General features: G+C 46.0%; 1 long non-coding RNA gene across 2 annotated transcripts; it reads left to right on the top strand.

The window, feature by feature from the left end:
* The first annotated feature begins 306 nt into the window (after positions 1–306).
* Positions 307–19,100, top strand: LOC100351127 (uncharacterized). Of its 2 annotated transcripts, none has more exons than XR_011388527.1 (3): positions 307–734; positions 10,084–10,200; positions 18,536–19,100. It is a non-coding gene; the product is annotated as an uncharacterized lncRNA (long non-coding RNA). The 2 variants fall into 2 exon arrangements; XR_011388526.1 differs by having other exon boundaries at positions 311–723.
* Positions 19,101–25,813: the final 6,713 nt, after the last annotated feature.

Consider the following 25,813-nt stretch of genomic DNA (forward strand, 5'->3'; position numbering starts at 1 on the left):
CCTAGCCCTGGGCAAGCGCCTTTGATCTTCAAAACCTACCCGACCTTTCACAAGGCCAGTGGCTTCCACTGAAACCTGGGTTTGTCGGTTGAGGCCGCTCCGTGATTTCAAACTTCGGTTTCAGATAGCACGGCCCGGACGGCATCCGCTGACAAGCAGCGCCCACTCGGCCTCGGCCGGGCAGCAGGGGCCGGGCTGCGCGCGGGGCCCCCGGGCCGGGCCCGGAGCAGGGGCCGCGGGAAGGCGCGTCCGCCCCTCCCCGCCAGCGCCGCTCGCGTCGCCTGCGCTGACTCAGCCCTTCCGGCCGCTCTCGTCACAGCCAGGGCCGACTGCCCTGAGGGTGCTCACGCCGAGCCGTCACGGCCCAGCCATGCGGGACCGCAGGCGTCCGCCGCGCGCTCCAAGCCGGCCGCCTTTCTGCCCGCGCGGTGACTCAGCCGCTTCCGCTCCCCAGTCTGCGCAGCTGCGGCCGCCTTCCGCCAGGGGCCCTGCCGCCTCCCGCCGTTCCGGGGCTACCGCGCGGCGGCCTCTACCCGGAGCGGCCTTCTCCACGGCCCCGGAAGGCACGGGCAGCCTGATACACGACCTCTGCGCTCCTACGTTCTGGCGTTGCAAGGCGTTTCCCAGCAAATTGAGGCGCTGAAGCATCGGCGCAGGAAAACACAGGAGTTAGGCTCCGACTTATCGAGGCCTCGGACCTGAGTTGGAAGCTCATCACTTGGGGTGTGTGACAGGCTCGCGCCTTCCCCTCAGCCGCTTAATCTGGTCTAATGTCACTTTGCATCCGGGCGAAATAGAAGTGATTCCGTGCCCAGGTTGATGATGGTGTAACCTCTAGCACATTGGAACTCAGCGAATTTCGGCTTTTATTCTTTTGGAAATGCCTTTTAGTTGTAGCTCTAAGTCTGCACCGGCCACTCCACCCATTCTGAGCAGCTCACCGCAGGGCCACCAAAGCGACTCCCTAACTGGTTTAGCCGCATTCCCATCCAGCCCTCACGGGGCGACCAGGTGCATTTTCAGGGTTCTTCAAGCCATTCCTTGGCACAAGAAAATAGAGGGAGCTGTTGGCTTCTGGTTTAAGTTGAAAGTTCTTTCCCGGTATTAAAATCATTGTAGTGTAGTCTTGTCCAAACACCCATCACCGATTCCTCCCGTAAATATGTTGCACTTACTCTTCGCCCTACCTCCCTGTGGTGCCAGGATTCCTGCCCTCAAAGGGCTCAAGCTGGGGAAGATACCCACAAGGTGACCTAGAGCTAACACCCGGCAATAAGGGCTCTGATCAAAGTAGGAACGGGAGAGGGCGGGGGGGGGGGGGGGGGGGGGAGGAGGGAAGCCAAGGGAACTGAGGGGAAAGAGGAGAGTAGCTAACTGACAGAGGGCTTGTTGAATGAGAATGCTGCTGTATTGAGTACAAGAAACATCTAGCTCCAGGCCTTGTTTTTCTTGGGTCCAGAAGTGCTATGAAAGAAAATTTGGGTTTAAAAAAGAACATCACCCGATGAAACACGGATTGTAGGAAGGACTAATGGATCCCTTAAGGGAGAAATCCTGTACTAAGGGAGGAGATCTCTCCTTAAGGATTAGCATGGGCCACAGGCAAATGGGCATTTGTCGGGCAGCTGGATGCCCACATCCCATACTGGAGTCCTGGCTTTGAATGCTGGATCTGTTCCTGATTCCTGCTTCATGCTAATGCACACCTTGGGAGGTAACAGTGATTGCTGAAGTACTTTGGTCTCCACCACCCACATGACAGACCTGGATTGAGCTCCTCATTCATAGCTTCTACCTGGCCCAGCCTTGTATTTGGAGAATGAGCTAGTAGATGGGAACTGTCTCTCTGATAGACAAAATAAAAAAAATTTTTTTAATTGATTGAGGCTGGTGTTGTGGCATAGCTGGTTGAGCCATTGAATGTGATGCCAGCATCCTACGTGGGTACCAGTTCTAGTTTCTGGTCTTTCACTTCTGATCCAGCTCCAGGTTGATGCACCTGAGACAGCAATGGAAGATGGCCCAAGTCCTTGGGCCCTTGCACCCACATGGGAGGCATGGATGAAGCACATGGCCCCAGGCTTTGACCTGGCCCAGCCTGGCTGTTGTGGCCATTTGTGGAATGAGCCAGCAGATGAAGGTCCCCCCCTCCTTGTCTCATAACTCTGCCCTTCAAATAAATAAATAATTTTTTAAAAGTATTTTAATGAAATAAGGAATGGACCATAGGGCTTGAGTGTAAGACAACAGTGTTTATGAGAATTCTATAAAGTTATACTTAAACTTACTCCAACTCAACCCCTTGGTGCATTCTGTAAGGCCAGGGAAGAATAAGGCTATTACTAAAATGGAAACAACTGAATAGGGGTGCAGGTCCTCTTCTGGGTGGCAAGCTGAAAGACTTGAATTCTTAAGAACCCAGAACACACTTATGGACTCCTCACTTTAAAAAAAAATTAAAAACTGCTTGTGTGGAAAGGCCAGGTGTTTGCCTATTGGCCAGAGGCAGATGGGCGGTGGAGGTATGCTAATTGACAGTGACAGATTGGATGCTCTAAGGTGCATCAGGGATCACGGACACTCAGTGACTCTCTGCAGATGGTCCAGGCAGTGTTGATTTGAGTACTTATGGGGAAAGAGGACAAGGGAACAAAGAGGCGGTGAGAGAAGCAGTTCAAAATGGACTGTGATTACAGTTGATTTCAATTTTTATTTTTCTGAATGAAAAAATTTTCCATCATAAATACATTTTACTTTTATTTAAGTATTTATTGTCATCTACTTGAGAAACAGAGCAACAATGATAGAGGGAAGGAGAGAGAGAGAGAGCACTTCCATGTGCTGGTTTACTCCCCAAATGCCTGCCACATGCAGGACTGGGCCAGGCTGAAGCTAGGAACCCAGAACTCCAACTGGGTCTCCCACATGAATGGCAGGTGCCCAAGCACTTGAGCCATCATGGACTACTTCCCAGGATGCATTAGCAGGAAGCTGGATCATAAGCAGAGTAGCTGGGACTTGAACCAGCACTCCTATGGGATACAGGCATGTCAGATGGCAGCTTAACCAGCTGCACCGCAACACCTGCCCTTGTTTCACTTTTAATATGAAAAAACTTTTTTTTAAAGTTATTAACCAATGTTGGTGCAGATAAAGTAAAATGAGCCCCCTTATTTCCTAGAGTTTTATAAGAAAGGAATCACAGTATAGTACTTGACTTAATCTGTGAAAATTACACATTTTAATCACAGTATAAACTGATTCTTGATGTGAACAAAAATTATTTAACTACTTTGGGAAGCTGGGGAAGGAGAAGTGATGATGGGTATGTGGTGTAATTGTAAGAGTACCACATCCTCATCTAGCACAAAGGAAGGCAATAGATCATGTTTAAGACATATATATTAGGGCTGGGACTGTGGCACAGTAGGTTAATCCTCTGCCTGTGGCGCTGGCATCCCATATGGATGCCGGTTCTAGTCGTAGCTGCTCCTCTTCCAATCCAGCTCTCTGGTATGAGTTGGGAGAGCAGTAGAAGGTGGCCCATGTGCTTGGGCCCTTGCACCTGTGTGGGAGACTCAGAAGAAGCTCTTGGCTCCTGGCTTTGGATTAGCTCAGCTCCGGCCATTTGAAGAGTGAACCAGCAGATGAAAGACCTTTCTCTCTGCATCTCTCTCTTACTGTATGTAATTCTACCTTTCAAATACATACATACATAAATAAAATCTTTAAAAAAGACAGATATATCAGGAAATAGCATAAGCATAAGCACATTATTTAACATACCCATATGGAGGTTAAAAAAAAAAGTGGGAAATGACAGTCTTTGAGCTGTGGAGAAAAATGAGGAAGAAAACAACTATTTTCACCATACACTTTTTATTGATATTAAAATATTGGGGAGGGGGGATGTTGTGACACAGCAGGTTAAACTGTCATTGGGACACTGACCTCCCATGTAGGAATGCCCAGTTCAAGTCTCTGCAGCTCCATGCTTCTTATCCAGCTTCCTGCTAATGTACTGGGGAGGCAGAGGATGATGGCCCAAGCACTTAGATTCCTACCACCAATGTGGGCGATCTGGATGGAATTCCTGGATCCTGCCTGCAGCCTGGCCTATTCTTTCCTGTTACAGACATTTGAGGAGTGAACCAGCTGATGGACGATCTTTCTCTCTGTCTTTCCCTTTCTTTCTGACACTTTGACTTTCAAATAATACATAAATCTTTAAAAAAAAAAACTGGTTTGCCTTAAAAATATTTTTTAAATTTATTTATTCAAAAGCCAAAGTTACAGAGAGAAAAGGAAAAACAGAGAATGAGAGAGAGAGAGAGAGAGAGAGAGAGAGAGAGATTTTCCTTCCACTGGTTCAGTCCCCAGGTGACTGCAATTTCTGAGGCTAGGCCAAACTGAAGCCAGGAGCCAAAAGTTTCACCCAGGTATCCCATGTGGGTGCAGGGGCGCAAGAACTTGGGCAATCTTCCACTGCTTTTCCCAGGCCATTAGCAGGAAGTTGGATCAGAAGTGGAGCAGTTGGAACTTAAACCAGTACCCAAATGGAATGCTGGCTTTGTAGGTGGCAGACTTAACCTGCTACACCACAACATCAGCCTCTAAAAATGTGTTTAACTTCATACATTTTATATGGATAAAAATAAAAGCATGCAAACCCATTTCTCAGTAATTTCATTCAAATGTATGAATATTAAGGCAATAATTACAGATGTGGGCTTACATTTATATGTAATAGTCATTAAAATATTATTTACTTAGAAGGAAAAATTATCGGTGATGCAAATGTCTAACAGTTTAAAAATTCTTCATTTTATTTGATAGGCAGAGTGATGGGCGGGGGGAGAGGTATCTCCCTTCTGCTGTTTCACTCTCCAGAGGCAAAAAAACAGCATGGTTGGGCTAGGCAGGATCCTGGAACTCAGTATAGGTTTCCCACAAGGGTGGCAGGGACCCAAATACTTGAACCATTACCACTGCCTCCCAGGGTCTGCATTAGTGGGAAGCTGGAGTCAGGAGCCAGAGCCAAATATCAAATCCAGGTATTCCAATTTGGGACATGGGTCTCATAAACTTTGTCTTAATGTTTGCCCCAATGTGAATTTTTTTTTCTAGTTTGTATTCATTTATTTGAGTGGCAAACAGACAGAATTCCCATCCTCTGGCCCAACCCTCAAATACTTGCAATAGCTGGGGTTAGGCTTGCTGAAGCCAGGAGCCAGGAAATCAACCCAAGCTTCCCATGTGGATGGCAGGAACTCAACCAATTGAGCCATTACTACAGCCTTCCAGGGTCTGTGTCATCAGGAAGCTGGATTAGGAGCTGGAACCCAGACACTGGCATTGAACCCAGGCAATCCATTTTGGGACATGAGCATCTTAAACTTTAAGCTAAACAACTGTCCCCTTGCCCAATATAAATTTTAAAACACATGTAGCATCATAATCCATTGATGATGAATACATATCTGTATGTATCTAAAATTATAGAGTGAAATGGAAAGTTACACACTCATTTTATGGTGGCATTACTACTAGAAATTGAGAAGGGAAATGGGACTGACTGGGAGGGTGTGTGGCTATAAGGGTTTAAAAAAGATTTATTTATTTATTTGTTTTTTTTTTTTTTTAAGTTTTATTTATTTATTTGAAAGTCAGAGTTACACAGAGAGAGGAGAGGCAGAGAAGTCTTCCATCCGCCGGTTCACTCCCCAATTGGCCCCAACAGCTGGAGCTGTGCCGATCCAAAGCCAGGAGCCAGGAGCCTCTTCCAGGTCTCCCATGCGGGGCAGGGTTCCCAACGATTTGGACCATCTTCTACTGCTTTCCCAGGCCATAACAGAGAGCTGGATTGGAAGTGGAGCAGCTGGGTCCCGAACCGGTGCCCATATGGGATGCCGGCACTTTAGGCCAGGGCATTAACCCACTGCGCCACAGCACCAGCAGTTACAAGGCTGGGGGGGGGGGGCGGGGAGAGAGAGAGAAAGAAATCTTCCATTCCCTGGGTTACTTCCCAAATGGCTACAAGAGTCGGGGCTGGGCTAGGGGAAAGACAGGAGCTTCTTCCCGGTCTCCTATGTGGGCGCAGGGGCCCAAGGACTTACGCCATCCTCTGCTGCTTTCCTAGGTGCATGAGCAGCGAGTGGGATTGGAAGTGGAGCACCTGGGACTCGAACTGGCACCTATGTGGGATGCTATCCCTATAGGCCATGGCTTTAACCTGCTGTGCCACAGTGCCAGCCCCTAAAATGGACTTTAATTTGATCTACAAAATTTGATCTACAATGTTTCACTTTTTTTTTTTTTTTTTTTTTTTTACATGCAGAGTGCCAGTGAGAGAGAGAGAAAGGTCTTCCTTTGCCGTTGGTTCACCCTCCAATGGCCGCCGTGGCCGGTGCACTGCGGCTGGCGCACCGCGCTGATCCGATGGCAGGAGCCAGGTGCTTCTCCTGGTCTCCCATGGGGTGCAGGGCCCAAGGTCTTGGGCCATCCTCCACTGCACTCCCTGGCCACAGCAGAGAGCTGGCCTGGAAGAGGGGCAACCGGGACAGAATCCGGTGCCCCAACCGGGACTAGAACCCGGTGTGCCGGTGCTGCAAGGTGGAGGATTAACCTAGTGAGCCACAGCCCAGCCAAAGTTTCACTTCTTTAAAACCATGGAAACAAATGTGAAACTGTTAAACATTTGTGATTCTGAGTGGTATGAATACATGTGATTGTTATCTATCACACTGTTTCAAATTTTGACTTCTATCAAACTAAGCTGTTACTGAGTTCTAAAAAGCAGATGATGCTGTGCTTGAAGAGAGATACAGGTGGAGTTCCACGGGAGTTTCAAATGGGAGGACATTGTCAAAGTCAGGGTAACAGACAGAGGGGGATGAGGAAATGTATCTGAACTGTGTCTTCAAGGGCCCAGAAGACTGAAACAGCTGAGGGGACTGTGAAGTGGTATTTGAGGCAGAATGAGCAGCACAAAGGAGTCGTGAAGACAGAAAAGCTGGGGACTCATGAGCAGATCGTGTGGCCAAACCAGAAGATACCTGATACCTGGCAGCGAGGTCTGAAAGGTGGTTGCTGCCTCAAGTAGAAAGAATTTTCTGGGGTTGGCACTGTGGCATAGCAGGTAAAGCTGCTGCCTGCAGTGCCAGCATTCTATGTGGGCACCAGTTTGAGACCCAGCTGCTCCACTTCCAATCTAGTTCTCTGCTATGGCCTGGGAAAAGCAGAAGATGGCCCAAGTCCTTGGGCCTCTGCACCCACATGGGAGACCTGCAAGAAGCTCCCAGCTTTAGATCGGCACAGCTCCAGCCATTGTGGCCATCTGTGGAGTGAACCAGCGGATGGAAGAACTCTCTCTCTCTCTCTCTCTCTGTCTCTCTCTCTGCCACTCTGTAGCTCTACCTTTCAAATAAATAAATAAATCTTCTTTTTAAAAGAGTCTTCTATAGAAAGCCAAAGATTTTTAGTCTGTTCTGTTGGTGTGAGTTATCATTAATGGTTTGGGGTTGAAATGACAGGGTCAGAACAGGAAGATTAATCTAGACATGAAATATAAAAGAATTTGAAGTGGGGGGAAGCCTGGAGACAGGGAAAGTGGCTAAGAGGAATTAATTTTAAGAGTGAAAGACAAAGAAGACTACAATCCTACCTTCCCCCTTTGGATCCAGGTGCCCTTTTGACCACATACAATTAACACTCATTAGTAGTCTCTGCCTGTGGGCTGATGTTTTCTAGCCATTTTTCATGTTCCAGCACTCAGTTGAGAGGGATGACACACCCCTCAATTACCAGAGTTCACTGAGGCAGGATGCTGGGGACAGTCGGGAGTAAGCAGTTTGATGAGAATCCAGGTGGTTTTCTGGTCAAACCTTAGCTTTCACCCTGCACCAACACTGCTAACATTCATGGGTTCAAAGATTCCCACTATGTGAGACTGAAAGCCACACCTTCTGCATATTTACCAGCCCAGGTCTGGCATCGGTTGTAGCTCCCTGTATTCCTGTATGGAGTCTACACTCCAGCCATGTTGACATGCTCTGTGGTGCCCACAGACATGCTCATGCATTTTTCCCTTCCTCCCTACCTCCCTTCCTTTCTTGGACACTTTCTCCCAATCTCTGCTTGTCAAAAATCATATTCTGAGCCGGCGCCACGGCTCACTAGGCTAATCCTCCGCCTTGCGGCGCCAGCACACCAGGTTCTAGTCCCGGTCGGGGCGCCGGATTCTGTCCCGGTTGTCCCTCTTCCAGGCCAGCTCTCTGCTGTGGCCAGGGAGTGCAGTGCAGGATGGCCCAAGTCCTTGGGCCCTGCACCCCATGGGAGACCAGGATAAGTACCTGGCTCCTGCCATCGGATCAGCGTGGTGCGCCAGCCGCAGTGCACCGGCCACGGCGGCCATTGGAGGGTGAACCAACGGCAAAGGAAGACCTTTCTCTCTGTCTCTCTCTCTCACTGTCCACTCTGCCTGTCAAAAAAAAAAAAATCATATTCTTTTAGAGCCCAGATTTCACTTCTTCATGAATTCTTTTTATGATCAGCCAAAGGGAATTATCTCCTTCCCCTTACTTTTTATTTTATTTTTTGACAGGCAGAGTTAGACAGTGAGAGAGAGAGACAGAGAGAAAGGTCTTCCTTCCATTGGTTCACCCCCCCCCCAAGTGGCCGCTATGCTGCGCCGATCCGAAGCCAGGAGCCAGGTGCTTCCTCCTGGTCTCCCATGCGGGTGCAGGGCCCAAGGACTTGGGCCATCCTCCACTGCCCTCCCGGGCCACAGCAGAGAGCTGGACTGGAAGAGGAGCAACCGGGACAGAATCTGGGGTGCCGGCGCCGCAGGCAGAGGATTAGCCAAGTGAGCCGCAACACCAGCCTCTCCTTCCCCTTAGTAACCAGTGGCTCTGTTTAACATTTGTGTGTCCTCTTTTCGTTTCATTTTATTTTAATTTTCAAGACATTTTATTAATTTATTTGAAAGGCAGAGTTCAGAGAAAGGGAGAAACAGAGAGAAGAACAAGAGACACAAAGAAGAAGGGAGAGCTTCCATCCACTGGTTCACTCCCCAAATGGCTGCACTAGCTGAGGCTGAGCCAGGCTGAAGCCAGGAGCCTGCAACTCCATCACTTCTCCCACATGGGTGCAAGGGCTCAAGTACTCAGGCCATCTTCTGCTGCCTCCCCAGATGCATTAATAGGGAGTTGGATCAGAAGTGGAGCAGCTGGGACTCATGGTCGACTGGGAACCAAGTATATGAGCCATTATCTGCTGCCTCCCAGAATGCACATTTAGCAGGAAGCTGGAATCAGAGGTAGAGGCAGGACTGGAACCAGGCTCTCCTATGTGGGATGTGAGTGTCACAAGCAGCATCTTAACCACTGAGCCTAACTCCCACACCCATTATCTCCTCATCTAATCTAGATTTTGAATTACCAGGCATAGAGGTCATGTTTTTGCTTTTTAAAAATCCTTTTAGAATATGCTACCCACAAATCCTGCCAGGTCAAGGTGTTTGATACTTTAAATAACTATTATCTATTGAAAGCCTTTTAGTTATAGGGACCATATGCATTATGGGTATTCCTCATAATAATCCTATGTGATAGATAATGTTCTCCTCATTTTACAAAAGAAGAAACAGAGGGCCAGGATATTAATTTATATGGCCAGCATACATAGCTAGAATATAGGAGATTTAAGATTTTATTAGGGTTCCAATAGGTTGCAAAGCTTGTGACATTTTCACTATAGTATGCTGCTTTTAAGTGATAGTTTAATGAATTAAATAATACACTTTAAGCCCATTTTTAAATTTGTTTTTTTCTTTGGTATAGTTCATTCCTAGAAGTTTATACAGCTAGCAAAGCAGAAAGAAATACTAGTCAGTCTCTCTTACCAGATGTATTAGTTGCAAGTAATAAAAATACAATCCAACTCATGACTTACATAATAACAGTAAACACATTCATTAATGAACCAAGAAGTCTACAGGTAGATTGCTGTCATTAGGATTGAACGAATGTTGCAGCAGATTTTTCCTCTCTCAGTCTTGCTTTCCTGTGTTGGCTTCATTCCCAGGCAGGATCTCCCTATGTGGTGACAAAGATGGCCATCAGCAGCTCCAGGTTCCATTCTACCAATTTAGTAACCCATCTGAATGCACCTCTTTCTTAATAATTCCTTTTGAAATCCCAGGTAAGACTGTCATTGGCCCAGTGTGGGTCATGTGCGTGTGCCTGAAGTAATCATTCTGCCCATGAGATGTTGTGTTGCTCTGATTGACCAGAGCTAAAGCTGAGATTTGGGTCAGCCCTACCAGAATTCTATGCAATAGATATGGGCAAGAGAAGTAGTAATATCCAACCAGAAGAAAGGATGCTGGCTGGGAAAAATGGATGTCTGTTACATATGCTTGCACTGAATGGGGACCCAGAACTTAACAGTCTTTGATTAGTTAATGTCTAAGTGGATATGGTAGGTAAATCCCTGACTATTGCAGATGAATACTGTCCTCAAAGGGCTCACTACCTGGGGCTATGTTTTCCTGGTTTGGTCCCAAAGGTTGCACTGTTCTTCAGAGCAGTGTGTAATAGGACATTCTACTCGTGGGAAATGATCCATGCATGGCTTGAGTCCTGTGGTAGCCTAGACCCAACTGAGAGGAAGAGATGGGGATCCGGTACCACAAAGGGACACAGTATTAGCTTCAGTAGCATTGGGCAGGCCAAATCTGTTGAGAGGCCACTGTGGCAAATAGCAAGCAGTAGCGTAGGCAAGCATTTGGCATCTGGGGCCTAACAGAAAATAACATTATCGTAATGGGAGATAGAGAATTTTGACACAACAGATATTCATCAGGATTCCAGATAAATAGATAAGTCTAGTTAGCATGTAGTAAGACTCTAGCCACTGGGCCAAAGTTGAAAGGCATTCCATTTCCCAAGAATGGGGAAGGGAAGGAAGCAGGAAGACCTCAGACTCAGGGGTTCAGGATATTTGGGAAGGTGTCAGGGTTACATCTAAGGGACTAGGCTGAAATTCAGGCAGTGGAGCTGGAGTCTAATGAAGGACTCTGTCTCAAGAATGAGGCTGGGGTCCGGCACTGTGGCACAGCAGGTAAAGCCACTGCCTGCAGGGCCTGCATCCCATAGTGGGGCTGGTTTGAGTCCTGGCTGCTCCATTTCTGATCCAGCTAATGGCATGGGAAAACAGTGGAAGAAAGCCCAAGTCCTTGGGCCCCCACCCACATGGGACACCTGAAAGAAGCTCCCGGCTCCTGGCCCAGGGGAAAAAAAAAAAAAAAGAATGAGGCTGAAGTTCAGTTATCTCATAGAACTGGGAGATAGTTTGGATAGCCAACAATCTTGACAGAAAACCTGGGGGTGTGGGGCGGGACACTAAGTGCAGGAAATTCCTCCTGCCCTTAGGCAGGCTTAGATTAAAACAGCCTGCAGCTGGTTCCCAGCATTCCCAGGTAAGGGGAAGGAAGCAGACAGTGGCTGGTCCCACAACAGGGTTTAACAAATTAAAAAATGTAACAGGAATCTGAAATAAATCGTAAAGAGAAAGAAAGAGGGGCCAGCACTGTGGCTTAGTGGGTAAAGCTGCCTCCTGCAGTGCCAGCATCCCATATGAGTGCTAATTTGAGTCCACTTCCAATCCAGCTCTCTGCTATGGTCTGGAAAAGCAGTGGAGGATGGCCCAAGTGCTTGGGACCCTGCACCCGCATGGGAGACCTGGCAGAAGCTCCAGTCTCCTGGATTTGGTTTTGGTTTGGCCCATCTCCGGCTGTTGCCGCCTTTTAGGGAGTAAACCAATGGATGGAAGACTTCTCTCTCCATCTGCCTCTCCATAACTCTGCCTTTCAAAAAAATAATTCTTTTTTCTTTTAAAATAAGAGGCATGTGTTCTGTCATTGGAATGCATAGTCTAATAAAAATTTAATTTAAAAAATTTCAGCTGGAATGCATTAAGAAACAAAGAGAACCTGGAAACAATAAAAACAATTGAAACAGGATGTTAAATGAGATTTTCCTGTTTTCCTAGTTTTGGAGCTCAGAACACTAGGTGGTAAGTGCCACCAAGTTACAAAGAGATATGTCTGATCATTTATGCAGGGCTTGCTCAAGGGGGTGGCACCCAAATCAATTCTTTTTTTTTTTTTTTTTTTTTTTTTTTTTTTTTGACGGGCAGAGTGGACAGTGAGAGAGAGAGACAGAGAGAAAGGTCTTCCTTTTGCCGTTGGTTCACCCTCCAATGGCCGCCACGGCCGGCGCGCTGCGGCCAGCGCATCGCGCTGATCCGAAGGCAGGAGCCAGGTACCTATCCTGGTCTCCCATGGGGTGCAGGGCCCAAGCACTTGGGCCATCCTCCACTGCACTTCCCTAGCCACAGCAGAGAGCTGGCCTGGAAGAGGGACAACCGGGACAGAATCCGGCGCCCCGACCGGGACTAGAACCTGGTGTGCTGGCGCCGCAAGGCTGAAAATTAGCCCAGTGAGCCGCGGCGCCGGCCAATCAATTCTGAAACCTATATCCCATCATTCACTTTTTGGTCTAAGAAAAGAAAACCAAGGAAATGAAGTTTTAAAGCCAAGAATTTATTTGAAGAAAACTGTCTGCATCCTGTGGTTAAGAGAAAGTTAAGGGGTCGATGCTGTAGCACAGTGGATTAAGCTACTGCCTGCAATGCCAGCATCCCATGTAGGTGCTGGATTGAGTCCTGCTGTTCTACTTCTGATCTGGTCTCTGCTGATGTGCCTAGGAAAGCAGTGGAAAATGGCTCAAGTACTTGGGCCCCTGCACCAACATGGGAGACCTGGATGAAGGTCCTGGCACCTGGCTTTGGCCTGGCCCAGCCCTGACTCTTGTGGTCATCTGGGGAGTGAGCCAGTGGATGGAAGAGCTCTCTCTATCTCTCCTTCTCTCTATCTGTAACTCTGCCTTTCAAATGAATACATAAGTCTTGCAATAACAACAAAAATAGAAGATTAAGAGTGAGAACCTGCCAGGAGGAGAGACTGGCCTCTCGGTGCTGATGTGTGGATGTGAAGGGCTCTGTGGTCCCTGGGAGCTAGAGTGGAACGTGGAGAGAGAGCTCACAGGACAATGTCCTGAGTTATGGGACAGAAACTGAGGTTTTTATCTCAGCTGACAGATGAGAGGCTGGTAGGGAACAGCCAAAACCATAGTCTAAAGGGATAGTCAGGAGAAGTTAATGAAGTGAGTTTGAAAGGCAGTAGCAAGAAAGAATAAAATTACTCCTTCCTTTGGACAAAAGATAAAAAGCCTGCACTCTCTTTTCACCTTTACCACAAATGAGCTATGCTAGTGTGGAAAACTACTCAACCTCTCTGGGTCTCTGTTTTCTCTACAAGTAAGATTGGACCAGATTGTCTGTAAATTACCTTGAAGAGAACTTCTGAGGGTTGGCACTGTGGAATGGCAGAAAAAGCTGCCATCTGCAGTGCCGGCATCCCGTATGGGCATCCATTTGAGTCCTGGATGTTCCACTTCTGACCCAGCTCCCTCTTAATGTGGTCTGGGAAAGCAGCAGAGGATGGTCCAAGTGCATGGGCCCCTGCACCAACGTGGGAGACCCAGAAGTTCCCAGCTTTGGATCCGCCCAGCTCTAGCCATTTGGTGAGTGAACCAGCAGATGGAAGTCCTCTCTCTCTGCCTCTATCTCTCTAACTTTGCCTTTCAAATAAATAAATAAATCTCAAAAAAAAAAAAAAAAGAGAGAGAGAGAGCACTTCTGTGACTTTCTAATTCTATGAGTGTATTCTATTGAGCTCCATGGTGTCTTTTGGATGAAGATTATGGTATTATTTTGGTCAGCTTTTTATTTTTTTTAAGATTTTTATTTATTTATTTGAGAAGTAGAGTTACAGACAGTGAGAGGGCAAGACAGAGAGGAAGGTCTTCCTTCCATTGGTTCACTCCCCAGATGGCCACAACAGCCGGAACTGTGCCGATCCGAAGCCAGGATCCGGGGACCTTTTTCCTGGTCTCCCACGCAGGTGCAGGAGCCCAAACACTTGGGCCATCTTCTACTGCTTTCCCAGGCCATAGCAGAGAGCTGGATTGGAAGAGGAGCACCCAGGACTAGAACTGGTGCCCATATGGGATGCCGGTGCCGCAGGAGTAGGATTAACCCACTGCGCCAGGGCACCAGCCCCAGCTTTTCATTCTTACTACTAAAATATCCTAAGAGGAGCTACTTAGGAGGGGTGAAGTTTGGGAGGTTCCCAATCCAAGACTGGGCAGCCCCATTGGCTCATGCATGGTAGAGCCAGAGAGTGGTGAAGGAATGATCACACAGCGAGTCAAGAAGCCGAGAGGCAGGGCGCATGCTCGTCTTCTATGCCACATGCATCCATCTTTATATAGCCACTGTGATTGAATCATGGCACTCCACTCAGCAGCTTAATCTAATCTAAGCCTATCTGACCATTTCTCAAAAGCCTCACCTTTGACCTAACAATTGGATTAAGTCTCCACCCTTAATCCATTAAACCAATAACATAAGATTTTGGGAACAAAACTTTTTTTTTTTTTTTTGACAGGCAGAGTGGAGAGTGAGAGAGAGAGAGACAGAGAGAAAGGTCTTCCTTTTGCCGTTGGTTCACCCTCCAATGGCCACCATGGCCGGCACCACACCGATCCGAAGCCAGGAGCCAGATGCTTCTCCTGGTCTCCCATGCGGGCGCAGGGCCAAAGGACCTGGGCAATCCTCCACTGCACTCCTGAGCCACAGCAGAGAGCTGGCCTGGAAGAGGGGCAACCGGGACAGAATCCGGCACCCCGACCGGGACTAGAACCCGGTGTGCCGGTGCCACCAGGCGGAGGATTAGCCTATTGAGCCACGGCGCTGGCCGGGAACAAACCTTCTAACTCATCATAGGCCCTTGGGAGATACTCAAACTCATATCCAAACTATAGCAGACATACATACATTGCATCACAGTTAGGCCTTAGAAATTCAGGTCTCAGCAGGGGCCAGCAGTCCCCCTTCTTTAACCTCTCTTAACACACTTTTTTTTTTTAAGTTTTATTTATTTACTTGAAAATCAGAGTTACACAGAGAGAGGAGAGGTGGGGGGGGGGGTCTTCCATTTGCTGGTCCATTGCCCAATGGCCGTAATGGTCAGAACTGGGCTGATCCGAAGCCAGGAACCAGGAACTTCTTCCGGGTCTCCCAGGTAGGTCCAGGGGCCTAAGCAATTGGGCCATTCTCTGCCACTTTCCCAGGCACATCAGCATGGAGCTGGATTGGAAGCAGAGCAGATGGGACTCCAACCGGTGCCCATATGGGATGTCAGCACTACAGGCCATGTCTTAACTCACTGTGCCACAGCGCCAGCCCTTAGTTTAAAATTTAAAAAGAAAAAAAAAAAGCTACCCGTGAAACCACTACCTGAGCCATTACTCAAATCTTGTTGTATTCCTTTGCAGACTTTGACCTCCTCTCTTTGCATCTGTCCCAGTTGCAATCACCAACGTGTGTTTTCTGTGCTCTTACAGTACTCTGCTTCAGGAACTACATAAGCATTAGCAGTGAGAGCTTGCGGTGCTTCCCCAGCCACTGCACAGTGAAAGCAAGCAAGGAAGTACTTGGCCTTGATAAAACAGTGTTTTAGGGAACAAAAGTGCTGGAGTGTAGCCTCTCTCGTCTGAGGTCCCCTTCCCCCCTCTAACCCTTATTTCCTGTTACCTCCAGCAACAACAGGAACTCAAGAGGCCTAATATTGCTAAGCCACAGCAGCATCTGACCTATATGACACTCACTTTGAAGGTGCTTCTTGGTTACAAATGCCAGGGGATCCAAACAGCACACACTGCAGCACACAGAGAAAATCAGTATCAAAGGAATGTGGCCACGCACTGCTGATTCTGTTGTGGTTAAGACAGGAATGAGGAGATGTTGACAATCAGCAAGGTGATGACACTCCACCCACCTTAGTGTCAACCCTTGTGTCCCAATTCCTGTGACCTCAGTCCTACTGACAGGAACACACCTGACAGAGTCACCCCAACCTAGGCAAACTTTTAGAGAGGTCTTTGCACATCTTCACCTAGGCATGGAGAGAGACGGTTCACACTGGCCCTTGAGGGACTATCTAGTCTAGAGTTGGGGACGCTTAAAGAGCCAGGTGAGAAGTAGAAGGCAGTAAGGCTGGAGCGGCAGCAAGGAGGGATTGGTTCACAGAGTCCTTGGAACCTGCAGAGGGTGAAGAGCCTCTGATAATTTGCAGCAGGGATGCAACATGCTCAGATGTTTCTGTTTTAGAAAGATCACTCCAGTAACAGCATGAGGAATGATTTGAATAGGGCAAGACGGGAAGCACAGATCAGAAGTTATAATAGTTCAGTTTAGGACATCAAAATTGCTAGAAAATCATAGGATTTCATCATTAGAAGAAAGAAAAAAAGGACAAAAGGCCTATACCACTTCTGTAGAACTCCATAGGCAAAATATCTTTCTCTAAGGATTGCCTTTTTAGGGAGGCATTGAACATTTTAAAAGAAATATGTATTTTTTTTCTGATTACAAAAGCAAACATAGTCACAGAAATTTCAAACAATTCAGAAATATTTAATTTGGAAAGTAAAAGTCCTGTACAATCCTACCCATCAGAGGTAATAGCTATTTCTAGTAAAATACCTTTCTCACAGTGGGAAATCCTGCTCTTACCAAACAAAGGACTTGAAATGCTTCATAACCAGTTTCAAAAGGCAATGCAATGCTTAGGTTCCCTGAAGAGTAAATGATGAAAGATTGTTCAAAGAGAAAAGAGGTATAGAAATAACTGGGTAAAATAGATCAAGTGCTGAAGAGGCTAATTCTGAATCATATTTTCTACTCAGGGGTTCATGTACCTGAAGCTATGTAGGGTGCTTAACTGAGGACGTGGCTAGTGTTTACTCGTGCAAAACAAGAGAGCTCTAGATGTCTACTGGTAGTTAACAGTTCCTGTGTTAAAGTTTTCTTTTGAAACAAAAAAGCGTTTTCAGAGGGCTGGTGTCTCGGCTGCTCCTTTTCCAACCCAGCTCTCTGCTAATGGCCTGGGAAAGCAGTGGAAGATGGCCCAAGTGGGAGACTCAGAAGAAGCTTCTGGCTCCCGACTTTGGATCAGCTCAGCTCCAGCAGTTGTGGCCATTTGGGGAGTGAACCAGCTGATGGCAGACCTCTCTCTCTCTTGGTCTCTCCCTCTCTTTGTAACTCTGCTTCTCGAATAAATAAATAAAACTTTAAAAAAAAAGGCATTTTTAAGAGGTTTGAAATAATTTTCCCTCCCAAGCAGGCCTTTAACATGGTGGATAACAACAGAAGGTAATTCAGTGTTTTTATGCCCATATTTGTACATCTTAGCTGACTGAAGATGTACAGCAGGGAAGTAATAAGGCAATTTGAATGATTTCTTTTTGGTTGCTTGCTTTTGAAACCATACTGGGGGAAAATCTAGGCCTAAGACCTTTAAAAAGAAAGAACTGTTTTTTTTTTTTTTCCTAGACAATTCTTTTTTTTTTTTTTTTTTTTTTTTTTGACAGGCAGAGTGGACAGAGAGAGAGAGAGAGACAGACGGAGATAAAGGTCTTCCTTTTCCGTTGGTTCACCCCCAAGTGGCCACTCCGGCAGCGCGCTGAAGCTGGTGCACCGTGCACGGTCTGAAGCCAGGAGCCAGGTGCTTCTCCTGGTCTCCCATGTGGGTACAGGGCCCAAGGACTTGAGCCACCCTCCACTGCACTCCCGGGCCACAGCAGAGAGCTGGCCTGGAAGAGGAGCAACCGGGACATAATTTGGTGCCCCGACTGGGACTAGAACCCGGTGTGCCGGCACTGCAGACGGAGGATTAGCCTAGTGAGCCGCGGCGCTGGCCCCCTAAGACAATTCTTAATGAGCTTTCTTAGAAGGAAAGTATTGGAACCCATCTGGAATTTCACAACTTTTACCATCAGAAATTCTGAACTCTCTCAATTGCCTATAAGAAAAAAAAAATAAGTCAAAGAACATTTTGCAAAGGAGAAGTTCATTGTCTCATCCCTCTAAGGCCTGACAAAGTTGGAAGTGGTATTGGGGACCCCAGCTCCAAAGATGGGAAGTTGTCAGGACTGGCTTTCTTCTCTTCTACTATCTCAGCTATTTTTGTTTATCAATCTTGTTTTCTCTGATAATGTGGCTTTGTCCAAGCAGTCAGAAAGATGCTTGCTAATTGGCCTGGTTTTCATACCAACAGCTCTGAAATCATAGAGTGAATCAGCCCTTTTCCATTTGCTCCTGTCTGACCAACCTTTGGAAAGATCGAATTGTTTAGACTTGGAGTATCTGCTCCTCCTCGTTCCTAACACTGGGCCCAGGGGTGTGAGGTGTTGTGATGGACTGGTGAGCCAACTCTGTTGCAGCAGGGAGGGATGTACTCAAAAGACAAGGACTTCATTTCGACATAGCCAATGTCTATCATAGTGCTGCTTGGTGATGCCATTTCACTGTAGAAAGATTTGATTCTTTGCTGTTTAAATTAATTTAGCCCTTTTCACCAAGATGGTGCCGAAGCGAAGAAGGAAGCTCCTGCCCCTCCTAAAGTCGAAGCCAAAGCGAAGGCCTTGAAGGCCAAGAAGGCAGTGCTGAAAGGCGTCCACAGCCACAAGAAGAAGATCCGCACATCCCCCACCTTCCGGCGGCCCAAGACACTACGCCTCCGACGGCAGCCCAAATACCCTCGGAAGAGCGCCCCCAGGAGAAACAAGCTTGACCACTATGCCATCATCAAGTTCCCCCTGACCACAGAGTCGGCCATGAAGAAGATAGAAGACAGCAACACACTGGTGTTCATTGTGGATGTCAAGGCCAACAAGCACCAGATCAAACAAGCTGTGAAGAAACTCTATGACATTGATGTGGCCAAAGTCAACACCCTGATCAGACCTGACGGAGAGAAGAAGGCGTATGTGCGGCTGACTCCTGACTATGATGCTCTGGACATTGCCAACAAAATTGGGATCATCTGAACGGAGTCCAGCTGGCTAATTCTAAATATATGTTTTTCCACCATATAAAAAAAATTAATTAATTAATTTAGCAGAAACCATAAATGCACTGGTTATTTATACTGTCCCTTTATTTGTTATAGTCATCCCATCTTATCTGAAGTTCTACTTGCCCCAGTTTCAATTATCTGTGATCAACCACAGGCCAAAATATTAAATGTAAAAGTTCAGAAATAAGTAAGCCATAAATTTAAAATAAAATATACTATAGTTTACTACTATAATTTTTTATTTCATTATTAATTGTTGTTAATCTCTTACTAGCCCTAATTTATTAACTTTATCATAGTTATGTAGGTTAGGTAAAAGACAGTCTATACAGGGTTTTGGTATCATCTGCTGTTTCATAAAACTACTGGGGGTCTTGGAATTTACATGTCCCCTATGTAAATTGAGGGAGGGACTACTGTACATTTCTTCTCTTTGCCTGAATTAAGAAAATTAAATCCAGATCTGGCACTGTGGCACAGCAGGTTAAGCCACTGCTTGTGATGCCAGCATCCCATATTGGAATGCTGGTTTAAGTCCCCAGCTACTCTGCTTCCAATCCAGCTTCCTGTTAATGTGCCTGGGAAGACTGTAGAAGATGGTACAAGTGCTTGGGCTCCTGCCATCCATGTGGGAGACAAAGATGGGGTTCCTGGTTCCTGGCTTCAGCCTGGTTCAGGACTTGCTGTTACATCCGTTTGGGAAGTGAATGAGCTGATGAAGATCTCTTTTTTTCTCTCCCTCTCTCTATTGCTTTACTTTTCAGAAAAATAAATAAAATAAACAAACATTTAAAAGAAAAATCCAGAAGAAGCCCTAAGTGTTGTGTTATTATATGTTGAAAAATATATTTGTCTAAGAAGTTTCATATCAATAGGTGATAATTAAATAGAACACGTGAAACTAATAATACAAACATGTTCTCTTTTGAAAGATATAGTCAAGGGACCTGACTCTATATATAGAGAGAGTCCTCTACTTCCAATCCAGCTCCCTGACAATGGCCTGGGAAAGAAGTAGAAGATGACCCAAGTGTTTCGGTCCCTGCTACCCATGTGGGATACCTGGAAGAAGCTCCTGGCTCTTTGCTTTGGCCTGGCCCAGCTCAGGCCTTTCAAATAAATAAAGTCTCTTTAAAAAATAAAAAGGTGCCCTCCCCACTTGGGAACAGCATTGTGGCACAATGCGTTGAGCCACTACACTTGGCTGCATCCCATATTGGACTGCAGGTTCAAGTTCTGGCTGCTTTACCTCCGATGAAGCTCCCTGCAAATGCACCTGGGAAATTGGTGGAAGATGTCCCAAGTACTTGGACCCCTGCCATCCATGTGAGAGACCTGGATGGAGTTTCTGGCTCCTGACTTCTGTGTGGCAGTGGCTATTGTGGACATTAGTGCAGTGAACAAGCAGATGGAAAATATCTTTCTCTCTCTCAATCTTCATTCTTTCTCTGTCACTCTTTTTTTTTTTTTAAGATTTATTTATTTTATTTGAAAGGCAGAGTTACAGAGAGGCAGAGGTAGAGAGAGAGAGAGAGAGAGAGAGAGAGATCTTCCATCTGTTGTTTCACTCCCCAGATGGCGGCAACAGCCAGAGCTGTGCCGATCTGAAGCCAGGAACCAGGAGTGTCCTCTGGTTCTCCCATGTGGGTGCAGGGACCCAAACACTTGGGCCATCCTCTACTGCTTTCCCAGGCCACAGCAGAGAGCTGGATCGGAAGTGGAGTAGCCGGGACTTGAACCAGTGCCCATATAGGATGCTGGCACTCCAGGTTGCGGCTTTACCCATCACACCACAGTGCCAACCCCTGTCAATCTGTCTTTCAAATAAAAATAAATAAATAAAACATTGGAAAAAGCCTATAAAACCTCTCTCTATCTTTTATACCCAGTTCTCTCTCTTATGATATTGGGCTTAGATGCCAAAAAAGGAACTTCTCTGTTTCAAGACCAATTTCAAACATCTAAGGGAAGGACTTGAATTGGCTTGTCCTATGTCACATGGCTATCTTTGGACCAGTGCTTGTCTTTAGCTAGTGCCTAGATGCAACCGTTATCCAGTGTCTACTTGATTGACTAGAACTTTTGACCTGCTGATTGTTGTACTTTGTGTGGTCACCACTGCCTTGGATCACTCACTGAAGCCAGGGGAAGGGTTCTAACAACTGCAGGAGGCAGCAGGATAGGTCTGTGATAACAGGAAGGAAGAATGTGATAGTGGGTGGACAAAAGCTATAGTTCTTAAACACAGTATATACATAGGTTTGTGTATATAATTTCCCAAAGTTTTATTTGGAAAATGTTTAAACTTGCAAAAAACTTTCAAGAATGGCATGTTTACTACCCATATACCCCTTCATCAGTAGATTGCCTAAATACTAACATTTTCCTGAGTTTGCTTGCTCTCTCTTTCTACACACACACACACACACACACACACACACACACACTTTTCCTGAACCAGTTGATGATAAGTTGTGGACATCATAATACTTCACTGCTGGGCTGGCGCCACGGCTCACTAGGGTAATCCCCCGCCTGTGGCGCCAGTACCCCGGGTTCTAATCCTGGTTGGGGCGCCGGGTTCTGTCCTGGTTGCTCCTCTTCCAGTCCAGCTCTCTGCTGTGGCCGGGAAGGCAGTGGAGGATGGCCCAGGTCCTTGGGCCCTGCACCTGCATGGGAGACCAGGAGGAAGCATGTGGCTCCTAGCTTTGGATAGGCACAGCGCCGGCCGTAGCAGCCATTTGTGGGATGAACCAATGGAAAAAGGAAGACCTTTCTCTCTGTCTGTCTCTTTCTCACTGTCTAATTCTGCCTTAAAAACAAAACAAAACAAAACTTCAGTGCTAAACTTTTCATAATCTCTCTTCAGATCAAGAATATTCTCATATATTCTCAAGTGAGTGAGGTAGCACCTAGAATGACACTGCCAGAGGATTTGACCTTCTTAGCAGAGCCAGGATTAGGTGAGGCAAGTGAGATGCAGGTTTGTGTCCCTGCTGCTCCAATCCCAATCCAGCTACCTGCTAATGTGCCTGAGAAAGCAGCAGAGAATGGCTAAGTCTTGGGGTACCTGCACCCACATGAGAGACCCAGGTAGAGTTCTGGGCTCCCAGCTTTAGCCTGGGGAGTGAACCTGTGTATGGAAGATCTCTCTCTCTCTCTCTCTCCCTCTCAATCTAACTCTGCTTTTCCAATCAATAGATTAATCTTAAAAACAAGCAAACATATAATTTGGGAGGTGTTCAGTCTCAGGATTGAGTCTGGGAATCTTATTCACTTCATGGTAGTCTCAGCCCTGAGTTTTAGTTTTTACTCTATTTATTTTATGTTAGTTGGTTTTTTTTTCAAATTGTGCATATTTATGAGATACTATGTGATGGTTCATTGATTTTTAGCTTTTCTTTTGGCATGCCAGCTAGTTAAAACACACATGAATTTTCCTCAGATCTCAGCAGTGAAATTGTTCCTAATTTTCTCCAAATAAATTCTCCTTGGAAATGAATTTTTATGACTTATTGTTTTGGGCGATGTAAAATGTTTTTCACTAGCTTTCTTAGATTTTTTTAAAAAAGATTTATTTTATTTATTTGAAAAGCAGAGTTACAAAGAGAGAGACAAAGAGGTAGAGAGAGAACTTTCATCTACTAGTTCATTCCCCAATTGGCTCCAACAAAAAGAGCTGGGCCAGGCCGAAGCCAGGAACCTCAAGCTTCATTGGGGTCTCTCATGTGGGTGCAGGAGTCCAAGCACTTGGGCCATCTTCTTTTCCTTTTCTCAGGCTTTTTTAGGGAGCTGGATCAGAAATGGAGCCTGTTAGGAAAAGAGTTGCAGATTGGTGCCTCCTCATATGGGGAGGCAGTGTACAAATTTACAGCCAGTCTGAATTTATTCAGAGAAAATAAATTCGCAGAGGTAGGTGACCAACTGCCGGCACACACATGATGGAATATGTGGCAGGAGGCCCCAACCCCAGGGGCAGGGCCTTTTTATATTTTAGGAGGGCTAAGGATGGGGGTGGGACTAGGGAGCAGCAGGCAGAGGTGAATTCTAGCAACTGGTCTTTCAGTTGGCCGTGAGGGGTTGGATATGAAGGCAATAGGGTGTGAGACCCAATTGAGATTCAAGGGCAAGGAATAAATTCCAATGTTTAGCTGTCTTATGGGCAATGAGTGAGAATGGCTGAGGCTTATGTCTTTGTTCCATTAGAGCCCATATGGGATGCTAGCATCACAGCTGCTGCTATGCCACAGCTCCGGCTCCTCTTAGAGCCTTAAATAAACATTTTGTTTACACAGACAGTTTTGAAAAATAGATGAATAAAAATGTGTAGATTTGAAGACTTACATATACTCTTTGAAGTGTTTTTTTCATTTACTGTTTTGAAAGGCAGAGAGAGAAAGAGAGAGAGAGAAAGAAGAGCCCCAATCTATCGATTCACTTCCCAGTTGACTGCAATAGCTGAAGCTGTGCCAGGGCTGAAGGCAGGAGGCAAGAACTTAATCTAGGTCTCCAATATGGTGATAGTGCCCAATTAATTTAACCATCACCACTGCCTTTGGGGGACAGCATTCGCAGGAAACTGGAGTCAGTAGCCAATATGAACACATGTATGCTAATGTGGGCTGTGGGCACCTTAACTGAAGACAACTGTTAGGCTCACTGAATTTTTTTTTTAAAGATTTATTTATTTATTTGACAGACAGAGTTACAGAGAGACAGGGAGAGACAGAGAGACAGCAAGAGAGGTTTTCCATCTGCTGGTTCACCTCCCAAATAACTGCAATGGCTGGGACTGTGCCAAGTCAAAGCTAGGAGCCAGGAGCTCTCACGTGGACGGCAGGGGCCCAAGCATTTGGGCCATCTTCCACTGCTTTTTTTTTTTATTTTTAAAGATTTATTAATTTATTTATTTGAAAGGCAGAGTTACAGAGAGAGGAGACAAGACAGAGGAAAAGATCTTTTATCCTCTGGTTCACTCCTCAAATGGTCGCAATCACCGGGGCTAGGCCAGGCCGAAAAGCCAGGAGCTACTTCCAGGTCTCCCACGTGGGTGCAGGGGCACAAGTACTTAGGCTATCTTCTGCTGCTTTCCCAAGCACATTAGTGGGCAGCTGGATCAAAAGAGGAACAACCTGGTCTTGAACCTGCAGCCGTATGGGATTCAATGTTGCAGGCTGAGGTTTAACCTGCTACGTCACAATGCTGGCCCCTAAAGTGTTGTAAACATTAGGCTCACTGTCATAGTAAATATTTAAATATACAGCCCATTATTTTCTCCTCCAAGGACCGTGTTTCTTACTAATTTCCACGTTTAGCTAGAAAATCTGGTTAGAGATCAGAGTGGCAATCTTAATAATTTTTCTTTCTGACATTTAGAATTTGGCTGTAACTGCTAATGTTAATTTTTTTCTGATACAAACATGTATCATATTTAATACTATATATAGTATTAATATATATTATATATAATATATATTATTATATATAATTATATATAATATAATAATATATATTATATATATTAATACTATATATTAATTCACCATATATATAAAGGTCATAAAATGTCCACGTTTTTTACTATCCTTGCAATCTTTTCACTACAGAGAACTAAGGAAAAGGTGGACCTTATTGTTGCTAAGTTCACTGGGCACGTTTTGTTGTCCTAAAAATTGTCTTCCCTATTCATGTACAGTCTCCCTTCATCTTAATCCAATGAGCTTTTCCTCCTGAAACCAAAAACCTACTAAATCTGCATGATCCACTGAATAATAATGTGCCTTAGCAGGACTCTTCCAAGAGCTATTAAAGAAAACACGTTTTAGTTACTCTAAGATTTACTAACTAATGTCTTTTGATTTCCTTTGATCTCAGACACCAGTGTGGAGACTTGCACTGTGTGGCACAGTTCTAATACACAACTAAGGGTGATAAGAGACATGCTAATGCTGACACATTTCTTTTTTGTTTCTTTTTGGCAAGGGACTAATTCACTAACAATTGAAATCCTCCTTTAAAAAAAGATTGTTTTTATTTATTTGAAAGGCAGAGTAGGGGGCTGGGTTTATGGTATAGTGGGTAAAACCTCTGCCTGCAATGCTGTCATCTCATGATGGGTGCTGGTTCACGTCCCAGCTGCTCCACTTCTGATCTAGCTTCCCCGTCTGTTAATGGCCTGAGAAAAGCAGTGGAAGATGGCCCAAGTGCTTGGGCCCTTGCTACTCACTTAGGAGACCTGGAAGAAGCTCCTGGCTCCTGGCTTCGGCCTGGCCCACTCCTGATGGTTGTGGCCATCTGGGGAGTAAACCAATGGATAGAGGATGTCTCTCTCTGTCTCCTTTTCTCTGTAACTCTGCCTTTCAAACAGATAAAGGATAATTTTTTTAATTGAAAGGCAGAGCGACAGAGAGAGAAGGATGAAGATCTCTTCCATCTGCTGGTTGGCTCCCAGATGGCTTCAATAGCCAGGGCTGAGCTGGGTGGAAATCAGAAGCCAGGAACTCTATCTGGGTCTCCTACATGGGTAACAGGGGCCCAAATACGTGGGACCATCTTCCACTGCCTTCCCAGGCATGTTAGCAGGAAGCTGGCTTGGAAGCTGAGCAGCCAGGACTCGGACTGGCACTCAAGTGTGGGATGCTGGCACTGCAAGCAGCAGTTTAACTTGCTGTACCACTGCTGCAGACCTTAAAATCTTTATTTTAAAATCCTTAGCCAACGGCCGGCGCCGCGGCTCACTAGGCTAATCCTCCGCCTAGTGGCGCCGGT

Source organism: Oryctolagus cuniculus, chromosome 1, assembly GCF_964237555.1.
Source record: "Oryctolagus cuniculus chromosome 1, mOryCun1.1, whole genome shotgun sequence".
Taxonomy (NCBI): Eukaryota; Metazoa; Chordata; class Mammalia; order Lagomorpha; family Leporidae; genus Oryctolagus; species Oryctolagus cuniculus.